Raw genomic sequence first — 12,259 nt, 5'->3', positions numbered from 1 at the left:
CTGCAGTACATCCCATTCTTTTAGAGCCAGCTAAACACCAGCCGTGTGCGTGCAAGATGCTATGGTTGTTCTTCCTTCCCCACTTGCTGGGAAGTGGAGATCCCTAATTTTATCTTCACCCCATGCAGGAAATCAAGGCTACCTTCCTTTTACCCCACTAGAAAATTCTGCCAGTGTTCCTGATCCTTACAGACACCGTCCTTGGCATACTCTTTTTGTCTGAATTCTTGCCTTTGGTAATAGACGCTCCATGAAGCTGGAGTGGCAGGTGGTAATCCAACAAAAATAAACAAACAAACAAACAACCCCCCCCAAAACACCACTCAATAAGAGAGGCAGACAAACTTTTCCTGTGGGAAATTCTCCCTTACACAAGTTTTTCAGCATTTCTTTGGAAGACAGAAATGGCTGGTAGTCTGTCAGGTACTGACTGAAATATTTAACTTAATTTTTGTAGGCACCCACCAGTTAGTTCACTGAGGGTTGTCTTATTATAATTTTATTACTCTGTGTATGGTACTTAGCTTAATAAGTTAGGAGGGGTTTTTTTTACAGAGTATTTTATTCAGAGACAAAGCCTCTTTCAGTGGTGAGTCTGCCCACTCAACTTTTGTGAAAGTTGTATGTGAATAAACTTAAGCTGAACTGCCTGATCTAATACAGAGCGTAGTGCTAACAGTGTTATGTGAACACCGGCCCAAATACAGAGATCCCTCTGACTTGATAGTCCCTGGTGTTACTTTAAACTTTCCAAACCATTGGACCTCAGGACCTATTAGGCAGCCCTTTTGAGTACATGAAATTACAATGGGTTATGGAATCAAAGCCCAGATAGTCCGAAAAGCAGAAGTCAGCATAAATCTGACATACCCAAGCCTTCAGACTATACTTCAAGGTATAACCTTACCATAGATAATAAAATCTTACCAGGAATAAATGGGGCCCCTTACTTCTTTTTTTCCCCATTGTCAATATGAAATTCTGATGATAGTCACTTTATTGCTCTGCATGAAGCTTTATATATTATTTAACTAGTATGAAAGATTTCCATCTATTCAGCTACGTGGGCAGCTTTCATATGATAAAGTTTTATTCTGGCAGGGGAGTATTGTCAAGCTTTACTTTGGTTAAGTACGTTAAAGAAATTCTATAATCTATGTGAGTCTGCATTGTAAAATTCTGGTTTGCTGCCTGGATATTATTTCCACTAAGGCTATCAATGCAAGAAACTTTTTCAGTAATCTTTAGCACATGTTTGCTATGTAAATCAAATTATAAGTAGAAGATAAACTCTTGCTAGGGCTTCTGAAAATGTAAGTGTGAAATGGATTTAAAATCAATATTAAGACTAATTTACAGAGTGAAGAACTTTGCTGCCTTACAAAATCCTGTATATACAGCTGTAAATCTCCAGTTCATAGCACATTCTGTTTTGGTGTCCTTGCCACTAAAATCATTTCATTATGTATAGGCACTACTATAAATATTCCTTTGCTTTACTAGCATACATTTTATGCTGTTAAAACTAACATCAAGTATTAATAAAAGATTGAAGTGAGATCAGTTTTCTGACAGACGGATACTGGAGAGAAAGGACTTGTTACGTGTCATCCTACTATCGATAGTTGTCACGGCACCTATTACTTTGGGGGTTTGGGCAGGGGAAGTGAACATAAAATATTTTCAGCCCCGACACTTCAGGTGTGTTATTGTCTCTTGGGAGAATCAGTAGCATACGATTTCCCAATCTTTATTATGGTAAGGTAACACTCTGAGGCACTATCACAGTGGAAATGATAAGCAGGAAACACTATTTCAGGAAACAAAGAGCTCTGACTACTTTCCCATAAGTTTCTAGGAGGCAGAACTGTTCACCCTTTTAAAATCCTATACCACGCTCTGGAAAGAAAACACTGATAATGGGTCAGAATAACTCATTTTCGTTCTGTTGAGCTCAGGATTCAGATTTGCCTTGACTGCAGTGACAACTGCAGTGTAACTCTTGTTACATTTCACCAGATAGGCAGTCTTTTTCTGAAAGATTGAGGAGTTCAAAGACCTCTGCTCCATTCTTTAATGTTGTGGTAGTTGCTTTGGAGGGCATGGTGGGACAGCTTAATACTTCTCAAGTTGGCTAGAGCTATGGATAAAATAGATTTGGTATGTCATGAGTCCTTTTGCACTCTTTCACTCATTCTCTTCCAAAGTTACTGATAGTTCACGAATCTGATACCTCTTTTCAGGATAGTCCCGTTGTCACCAAGATCCTTGCATACTTTGAGATGGACTGTGCTTACCTCCATCGGATTGTGATCCCTCTCAGCATTGACCATGCTACACCTGCTTTTCCATTATTCACTTTTCCACTTCCTCAAATTAGTCACATAGCTTCATGGCTACTTCTGCTCTGTGTTGTCTTCAGCCCTGTTCTCGACCACCTCATTTCCTGGTTTCTCGACTGTGTCCTCGGACTTCTCTTTGTAGGCAGTTCTAGTAGTGCCTACTGCTTCTTTCTGCTGAGCCCTCACTGATCGTGCCTCTGAACTTCTGGTAACACAATATTATCAGACACTCCAGTGCAGGTCTTTGTTTTCCCACATGTGATTAAGGGTCAAACTTTACTCTTTAAATGATTGCCAAGAAGTAAGGAGAACAATGATGAGTCAGAAGCTCTATAAAACCAGCAGCATAGTAAAGTTTAACTGTTCAATGAATTAGAATAATAGGAACAATCATAAAGCCTTTAGTGCAAGAATGGTCTTTTTGTTTATAAACACCTGCCACAGTGGGATCTCCCATTTCATGACTGTAGTGCTTGGGCTTTTTCTCACTAAAAATAATAATTTATGAAAATAACACAAGCACTCAAGCTGAAGACTGAGAGTCCATGGAGAAATTGCATTCAGAGAAAGAATCTTAGCTAGATAACACTCCCATCTTGTTTTTCTTCTTCTCATTTGACATTCTTTTTTGGATTTTATTGGGATGAAATAAGAGAATAGGTAAAGTTCAGAAAGTTATTGCTGTATTTCTGAAATAGATGCTTATGTGTTGCTGTAGAATCTGTTTAGAGACCTGGATTATGGAAATCTGCAGCACTGGCCAATGAATTGAGACTTGGCAGAGTCTCCGATTTTTCTGTAAGTGTTGGCCACGTAGCATAAAGTTAGCTTCCGTACATATCCCTCTATTTAATAAAACAGAATGAGCAATGGCAAAAATACTTCAAGAATGAGCTACACTACAGGTCATACTGATGACAACCACTTTGAACAGTGGTGATGCTACACTGACTGCACTCCAGTTTCATTTTCTTCCCTGTGCTTTTCTAGAATAGGAATGAAAACTGTTTTTAAGGAGCATAGCAGACATGTCTAAAGGAAGTTTTAACATTTCCCCAAGAACTCCTAATTTTACTGAGAAAGTGGAAAGAAGAAAGGGAGGAAGAAAACACTTCAAAATAATAAAGCACATTTTAAAAGTTTAGTTTTGCCTCAGAAGAAATATCACAGGCAGCAATAACTAAAAGAGTTTGACTAACACAGCATTAATCAATGTAAAAGGAGACAGAAAGAAAACATCCAAAGAGAGAAATAAACTTAAGATCAAATATATCATTAGTCTTCTCAGTTCTTGGAAGAGTCTCAAAGGCAATATTTTCTTCAAGAATTACTGGGAAAATGTAATGGAACATGTAGTCTTTTTAACCTTACTTCAGGCTTTTTGATGTCAAAATCTGATAGTGTTGTGTCAGAAGCATCTATTACAGGCTTATCCCCTTCAGTTCATGACTCCTGGGCGTCAAATTTTATGTAATTCTATTTATTATCAATATCAGCAGCAGAAGCAATATTCAAAGACAGCATACTGTTGTAACTCTGCCTTCCCAAACTTCAGGTGTGCACTTAGTAAAACTTTTTGAGAACTACACACGTGATTTTTCCAGGGTCTGAATGAAGAGTATTGTAAAGGGGGTATTGGAGATGGTGAAGAAGTAAGAAGTAAATATATATATATACACATATGTTGAAATTCTTGAGATAGATCGACCTCTGAATTTTGCCTAATTTACTTCTGCTGTAAGTTTTCTGTTCAGTGTCTTAACGGTTCTCTTTTATTGGTACGTTTGTGGGTGTATTACTGGCAAGCAGCTATAGATGGAAATCCATAATCGTATGAATGCTCAGGAAGCAGCTAAAGGCTGGAGCAGCTACAGGCCTGGAAAATGGCCTTTACAATTGCAAGGGAAGCAAGATGAGCAAAGGGGAAAGTAATCATCTCTCATCTGACCAACAAAATACAGACAGACATACTTGAAGAAAAATTCTTTCTGGGTTTGAAACAGACGCAATAGCATCTAATGCAGACTAGGAACAATTTCTATGAATTTAATTTAATTGTACTGTCTAATAAGATAATTTGAAAGACAAAACTAGCTGGCACCTATGAAGCAGAAGGGTGAAGTGACAGTGGTTATCCTTTGCAGAAGGGACAAACAGACAAGCGTGTGTCACTTACAGAACAGCATGCGTTAACGAGATCTGGATATGGGAAAATTTGTACTGCGCTGTAAAAGACGTGCTCCTTATACAGGTATACTCATTCCCCGGTATTTTGCAGGCTTGTCTCTTGGAGCTGTATCCTAGGTCTTCCTAGAGGATCAGAACTAAGTCAGAACTGGAGCTCTGTGATGGTGGTGTGGTGTTGCTGTCCTCTATCGATTTGCCTTCCTTCTGGTGTGTAGAGATAGTTTATTTTTGCACACACATTTTATTTGAAGGCAAGTTAGAGAGTGAATAATAAGCACTTTCTAGTTGGGAACGCTGATATAAGGTGAATGAGAGCACGGAGTCCTTTCCATCCCCATACTGTATGAAGTATTTACAGCAGTCAGTTTATGTAACTTAAAGCATCTTAAATTCATATACAATCTCATTCAGAAGCTGTAGTCTGTACAGATTAATCGACATAAAACTGGTCACAAACTGCTCTACCTCTTGCAAGACAGTCTCCATATGCTACTTACATGAAGGGACTTCACATTTTTCATTGATATTTTACAGTCTTCCTTGTTCTCCCATAGAGAAGATCTTAATTTTGTAGCTGTGGACAGTTGTGTGAATCTTTCATTTTAAAAATAATTACTGGTTTTAAAAGACTAGTAAATCATATTAAAACACACACACACAAAAGCACAAAGAGCAAAGAGCATTGAATATTTTTCACACTGACTATAAGCTAACTGCAACTATGAAGCGTGTCTACCTGACAGACCCAAGCACCTGGTGTGATCTGCCGGTGCTTCTGGCAGGCCCTCCAGGTTTCATTCTGGTGTAAACTGGATTGTGATTAGTGTAAGGAGGCAAAAGCATATACAGAGATCTGTTCTAAATTTGTTTGACCTTGACCCGCAAACTAGTCATGACTAATAGAGAAAATCCTCTTTACCATTGAGCATATATGGCAAGTGAAGAGTTAAGCAGAACATACATTTTTAGAAACCTTTTCTCGTGTCATCTTGGATTAGTACAGGTTTTTATGTCTGTTTGGACAACTAAATCTGGGAAGGCCACTCAGCAAAAGCACATAACTTTTTGCACAAGGTTTTGTGGGAGAGGCAGCTTCACATTAAAGTGATATATTATCATTTTGTAGGAGAAGTTTTGTGATTACATTTGAGTTTCCCAGCCACTGTAACTCCTCAACTTTCCCGAAAGGTGAGATGAAGGAAAGAGAATTTCACCCTTTAGCATAAGCATGATTTGGTCATATGGGTTATGTCTACATTAGCCTTTTAGTTTGCATCAGGAGGGCACTTTTGATGCAAGTCTCCCACCTATGCCTACAGGCTGTGCTTTGATTTGCAATGTGGAGCTGCCTCCAAACATGTGAGCTGCTTTCCTTTGGGAGGAAACTAAGCTGGAAGATTTGCTCCAGAGGTGTGGTGTACATAATATGTTCCAATTCTAAACAAGCATTTGGTCAGTGGAGTCAGATCAGGGCTAGTCTGAATTAAATAGCTGCAAAATGGGAACAATGCAGATGTGTGATCTCCAGTTACAAGTGTTTTGCTCCATGGAGCTGCTTTTGCTGGTGAGCACAGCTGGCTAAGAGAGGGATAGCCCTTGTGATCTCAGGTGCGCAGGATATTCATGTGGGCAGAGGTTCCCCTGACTTCCATCTAAGTAATAGAAAATAATGTATGGGTCATATGATGGTATATGCTGGGGCAAAGGTAGAGCATTAAAAGATGTGTATAACCTAAGGAAGAGCAAGGAAGATTTACAGTATGGATAGTTCGAGGTACATTTTTAAAACACCAATATGTGCTGTAGGAAGCTGCCTGTCCTGGTTTGACATAGATGAATCATTCCAAGCACTGGAGGCATCTGCAGACACCTAATCCTGGATAGTCAGTTCAGCAGAATTAAGAGCTAGTTATTAAGTTTAATCACCAATGTTTATAGAGCAGATTAGTGCTCTTGGGTACCACTGATGTAGATATCTGATATACCACCAGTGACGTACCAAGTGAGAACTTGATTTCTCAAGGCACATTATGTAATTAGTTCATATTTTTTACTGGGTGTTTTTTTACTGTAATGTCTTCATATCAGCTGCAAAATCTGTAATGTAATTTTCACAGATAAATTATCAGAGAGTGCAGAAATTCTGCCGTGCTAATTAAGTGTAAGAAATGTACTCACTGCATTTGTGAATATGCATATCATTTCATATGAGGTTGCTTGCAAATGTATTAAAGGAGTTTATATTGGTAAGTATGTAATCATATTTTGGAAAATTTACAGTTGTTCTTACTATGTTCTTGTGTTTCTTTTTCTGTAAACATGTGTGGATGCATTACACATGTATGGAATAAATTATTTATTCATATGAGGATAAATTCTGCTACTCCCTCAAGCCTCCAACTAGGAGCATATTGCAAAGGTAGTTCACCAAAATCAGACGAATTACTCATAGATTTGATGCCCTGGTTCTTCTTTGGTCTGTTAGCTTGCTCAGCCCTTCCTCCCACCCGTTCTGCAGGTGGTAGTGGGGAGGGGTACCGAGTCAGCTTGTGGTCTCCTGCACAGCCCGCCATGCAGATGCCTCAGCAAAGGGGAGTCTTGGGCATCTTCTCTACCTTTCTGCTTTTGGCATAGACCAGGCCAGGAGAGAAAACAAAAGTTTCTCTTTGCAGCTTCTTACAGATAAAGAGGCTTTATTCATCCTAACGGGCAACTTTGTTGTTGTTAAACAATCCAGTCCAGTTACCTGAAAATGTCCAGAGTTGCTGCTTCCATCCTTGTGCTGCAATGCAGATGTACAGTGTGGACACCACATGGCCTGTGCCCACCTCTTTCTGTGCTTTATTTGGAGAGGGGAAAGGTTGTGGCAGGGCTGAAGGGTAGCCTGTTATGAAGTGGTCTCTGACAAATCCCCTTGGGCTTGACCTCCAAGATGAATGCAATCATGTAGCTTATTTACTCTGAGTTAATAGAGTCAGTGTTTAACATTCGTTATATTTGATTAATGAAGGTTTTGCTGTTCCTTTGCTGAAGGAAAGGACAGATGTGTTTGTGGTCCACTGCTTCCACTTAAACAAACACGAAATCGAGTTTCAAATCTTATTCAAGGACGTACTGCATCAAGGGAACAATATATAGCCTTCAGTCTGAAATCAGCTGTCAGAAGCAGAAAGTACTATGTTTTTTTAATCATAGGTGAGAGAGTAGCTGTCCTTGAACATCTAACTTTCCATACCGTTGAACACTGCCCAGTGTTCAAAGCCAGTGGGAAGAAGCAACAGCCCTGGAAACCCAAGTTTGGTTCAGCCTTTGTATTCTTCATGTTCATCAGCATAATATACCACATCCCCTGCTTCAAGTTCCCTTTCAGGTGCTCAGTGCCCACAGCAGACGCTGTCTAATCTGAATTATAGCTACCCTCTCATGTTTAGTTTGATATGCAGTACTGACTCTCAGACACTGCATGTAATTTACTGCCATTTACAGCAGCTCAGGTCCTGTATACCAAACATGCAAATGTATTAGTTTATTCTTGCCTTCATCTGCTTTATTTACTGATTTATTATTATTATTGTTATTTTCCACTGACTCCTGCAAAGTGTCCACATTAGGGATAGGATAACCATTTAAGTCTTTAAAACTGAGACTGCTTTATATTGTATTAGCCATCTTCAATTAGATGCCGGTACTCTCTACATTCTCTAACTATCATTCTCTAACTATCCACTGTTGCTGTTAGTGCATTGCTTGCTTTTGAATTAGAGACAGGACACACTTCAGTCACTGTCTGTATATCTATCCACTTGCCATAAGCACAGAACTGGTCTTGTGACACTCAGGCTCATTTGCCCATTCAGGACAAAATCAGAGCAAGAATGGCACAGTTGCTTACCATGAGATTGACTTAGAAAGAAAGAAATTTGATTTGAAACAATAACATGCGGTTTTGTTTGTGAAAGAACATCAGGTTGATGATGAAGTATTTTAATAAACATGAAGCATATCTCAAAAGCAAAATCTCTTTTTTATCAGACATGTCCCATGTGTAGAAGCTTAGTATTGTAATAAAATGAGTAGAAATATGCAGTCATTCATGTTGCTAGTAGGCAGGTGTCCCCACTGGCCACACTTTAAAATCGTACACCAGTGCCCTCTCATATTTGTAGCTCATCTAGTAAATACAGAGATTGTCACTAAAGTAGCAGCTTCAGCACTTTTGTTTAATTTGTTAGCTCTAATGCAAGCTCCTTGAACTGCAGAAATTCTAACATTATTTACAAGAAAATAGGCAGTATCCACGATAGTGCCACCACTGCTGACTCTTCAGCTGATGGTGCACATAACAAAACATTTTTACATAAATGTTTTCCAGCACAGAGACTCTAGGGCTAGATGTGCTGCGCTAGGAAATGTGTGCATTACTGCTGCTGAAAAGATTTAACTGCAAGTGAAATTGCTTGCAATTTTTCAGGTATTGCTCCTAAGGAAAACTTGAAAAATAGTGGAAGGATGACTTCATGCAGGCTTGTGCTGGATGGAGGGACTTACTTTCTCTGCATAGATAGCCTACTAGTTTCTCTGGATAGTCAAGGCCCTACAATGGTGTTCATTTCTCATGTGCATCTAGAGATGTGTCCTGGTTTTGGCAGGGATAGAGTTAATTTCCTTCCCAGTAGCTGGTACAGCACTGTGTTTTGGATTTAGGATGAGAACAAAGTTGATAACACACCGGTGTTTTAGTTGTTGCTAGGTAATGCTTACACTAGCCAAGGACTTTTTAGTTTTCCATGCTCTACTGACTGAGAAGGCTGGAGGTGCACAAGAAGCTGGGAGGGGGCACAGCCAGGACAGCTGACCCCAACTGGCCCAAGGGACATTCCACACCATGTGACGTCATGCTCAGTACATAAACTGGGGAAAGCTGGCTGGGGGGGCCGCTGCTCGGGGACTGGCTGGGCATAGGTCGGCAGGTGGTGAGCAACTGCACTGTGCATCACTTGTTTTGTGTATTATTATTATTATCATATTATTATTATTATTACCATTTTATTTCAATTATTAAACTGTTTTTATCTCAACCCACGAGTTTTTCTCACTTGTGCTCTTCCAATTCTCTCCCCCATCCCACCGGGGGGGGGGGAGTGAGCGACCGGCTGTGTGGTGCTCAGTTTCCGACTGAGTTTAAACCACGACAGTCCTTTTTGGCGCCCAACGTGGGGCTCGAAGGGTTTGAGATAATAACAGGTTAACCGGAGCGTATTAAAGAACGTATATCTGTTAGTAGTTGTGGGTCACAATGTTCGTTTCTCTGTTCTCGATATTGATTTGTATAATCTGCATCGTGCTCTTTTTTCTGCTGTACATATTAAAGATTGGTGTTAGGTTTTGCAGTTTGCTGTGGTCTGCAGTGATTGGTGATGTCTTGCTTGTGAGGTTTGTTTTTAGAACATTGACCTTGACGTTGGCGTGGTATGTAAGTTTCTCAATGAAGCCGTTACTGTACCACAGATACCATTTCATGGAGAAAACTAGCAATTACAGTGATTTTTCTAGAGTTTTTTTACAGAGGAAATACAGAATGGCAGTGTCACTACCTTCTTCTATGATGTTTCCTCCTTCATTACAGTAAATTTTCAGTATTTTGAACATCCTTGGGCAGTTAAGATACTTCTATTAATACTTCTTGGGAATACTGTTTCGGTTTTGTCTAAAGTTGGTAAGCAATTTAAGAATATCATCCAGAGATCTGCCCCAAGGCTGAATAATTATGAGTGGCAGGGTGTGTGGGACAAGATGGGCAAGTACCTAGGCCAATGGGCACCCCCAGTGTTTTGGAACTTCACCCCTGAGCAAGTGCAGAATCCTGAAAAGTTAGTAGAATATTTGGACGAAGTATGCTGTCACCCTGGCAACTCCAGAGAGATGCAGCTCATTGCAACGTGCTGGGGCCTGGCCCATGCCTACCGAGCCCTGTTCAACACCATTCAGTGCCCTCAAAGGGAAGGGAAGGTCTCTGGCTCTGACAGTAAAATGACACGCACTGTGGCCACTCAAACCCGGGCAACGCGCCCTGCGGCCACTCCGACCCCGGCAACAGGCCCTGCGGCCACTCAGACCCCAGCAACATGCACTGCAGCTACTCAGACGCCGGCAACAGGCCCTGCGGCCACTCAGACTCCGGTGACATGCACTTGCACAGCGGTCACTCCAACCCCGGCAACAGGCCCTGTGGCTGAACCAAAGAACCAGCCTGTGCCGGTATCAGTCGCCCCTGTACACAAGAAGAAATCTTGGAAGCGGAAGTCGGCTCGTTTAGTAAGGGAGGAAGAAGCTTCTTCTAAAAGGGAACCGGAGGAAGAACTGTATGACTACCCTGGAGAAGGGCCATCATGAGAACAGGAGGAGGAGAGACGGCCGTTGATCAGGGAGGAGGAAGAGGAAGAACTCATAAACGAGGCAGTGACCACCCGATCTCTATCCCTGAGTGAGCTGCGAGATATACGGAAAGATTTCAGCCGTCGTCCAGGTGAGCATATTGTCACCTGGCTGCTCTGATGCTGGGATAATGGGGCCAGTAGCCTGGAATTAGAGGGTAGGGAAGCCAAGCAGCTGGGATCCCTTTCTAGGGAAGGGGGCATTGACAAAGTAATTGGAAAAGGGACACGAGTCCTCAGCCTTTGGAGGCGACTCTTGTCAAGCGTGAAGGAAAGGTATCCCTTTAAGGAAGATGTCGCCCAAGCAAATGGGCCACCATGGAGAAGGGTATCCAGTTTCTGAGAGAATTAGCTGTGCTGGAGGTGATTTATGGTGACCTGAGCAATGAACAACTATCCGAAGATCCAGATGAAGTCAAGCGCACACAACCCATGTGGCGGAATTTTGTAAGGAGCTCACCATCGTCATACGCCAATTCATTTGCAGTGATGACCTGGAAAGATGGAGAGGAACAAACAGTGGATGAATTGGCTAGTCAACTCCGGCAATACGAGGAAAGTCTCTCTTCCTCCCTTGTCTCGGCTGTGGAAAAACTGTCCCGGGAGATCCAGCAACTCGAAGAGGATAGGTCCTACTCCCCACCTGTACAGACCAGTATCTCGGCTATTAGTAGTCCGTGTTCTTTTGCTCAAGAGAGAGGATATAAAGGGTACACACCACGGGGCACCCTATGGTTTTACCTGCATGACCACGGAGAGGACATGAGGAAGTGGGATGGGAAACCTACTGCAGTCCTAGGGACACGGGTACATGAATTGCAAGGGAAAACAATCACAGAAAGAGGTTCTTCCAGGAAAATTGCTGCTCCAGTTTCCAGCAGGCAGTTCCCCAGAGAGAGTAGAAGGGCTGATCTTACTCCTGATGTTAATGAAGAAACTTCTGACTCATATGTACAAGAAGTGAGAAATAAGTACTGTGATGAGGATTAGAGGGACCCTGCCTCCAGCCAGGGGGAGGAAAGGGACAACCGGGTTTACTGGACTGTGTGGATTCGGTGGCCTGGCACGTCAGACCCACAGAAGTATAAGGCTCTGGTAGACACCGGTGCACAATGTACCCTAATGCCATCAAGCTATATAGGGGCAGAACCCATCTGTATTTCTGGGGTGACGGGGGGATCCCAACAGCTAGCTGTATTGGAAGCCGAAGTGAGTCTAACTGGGAATGAGTGGCAGAAGCACCCCATTGTGACTGGCCCAGATGCTCCGTGCATCCTTGGCATAGACTACCTCAGG

The 12,259-nt window shown here is 41.7% G+C and overlaps 1 protein-coding gene across 2 annotated transcripts in view; it reads left to right on the top strand.

The window, feature by feature from the left end:
- Nucleotides 1-12,259, top strand: part of LOC143156555 (poly(rC)-binding protein 3-like) — a 548,870-nt gene that overhangs the window by 306,707 nt on the left and 229,904 nt on the right. The gene's annotated exons all lie outside the window — the stretch shown is intronic.

The sequence above is a fragment of the Aptenodytes patagonicus genome, chromosome 2, assembly GCF_965638725.1.
Source record: "Aptenodytes patagonicus chromosome 2, bAptPat1.pri.cur, whole genome shotgun sequence".
Lineage (NCBI taxonomy): Eukaryota > Metazoa > Chordata > Aves > Sphenisciformes > Spheniscidae > Aptenodytes > Aptenodytes patagonicus.
Note: the sequence above shows the minus strand (reverse complement) of the source record. Positions and strands in the feature narration are given on the sequence as shown.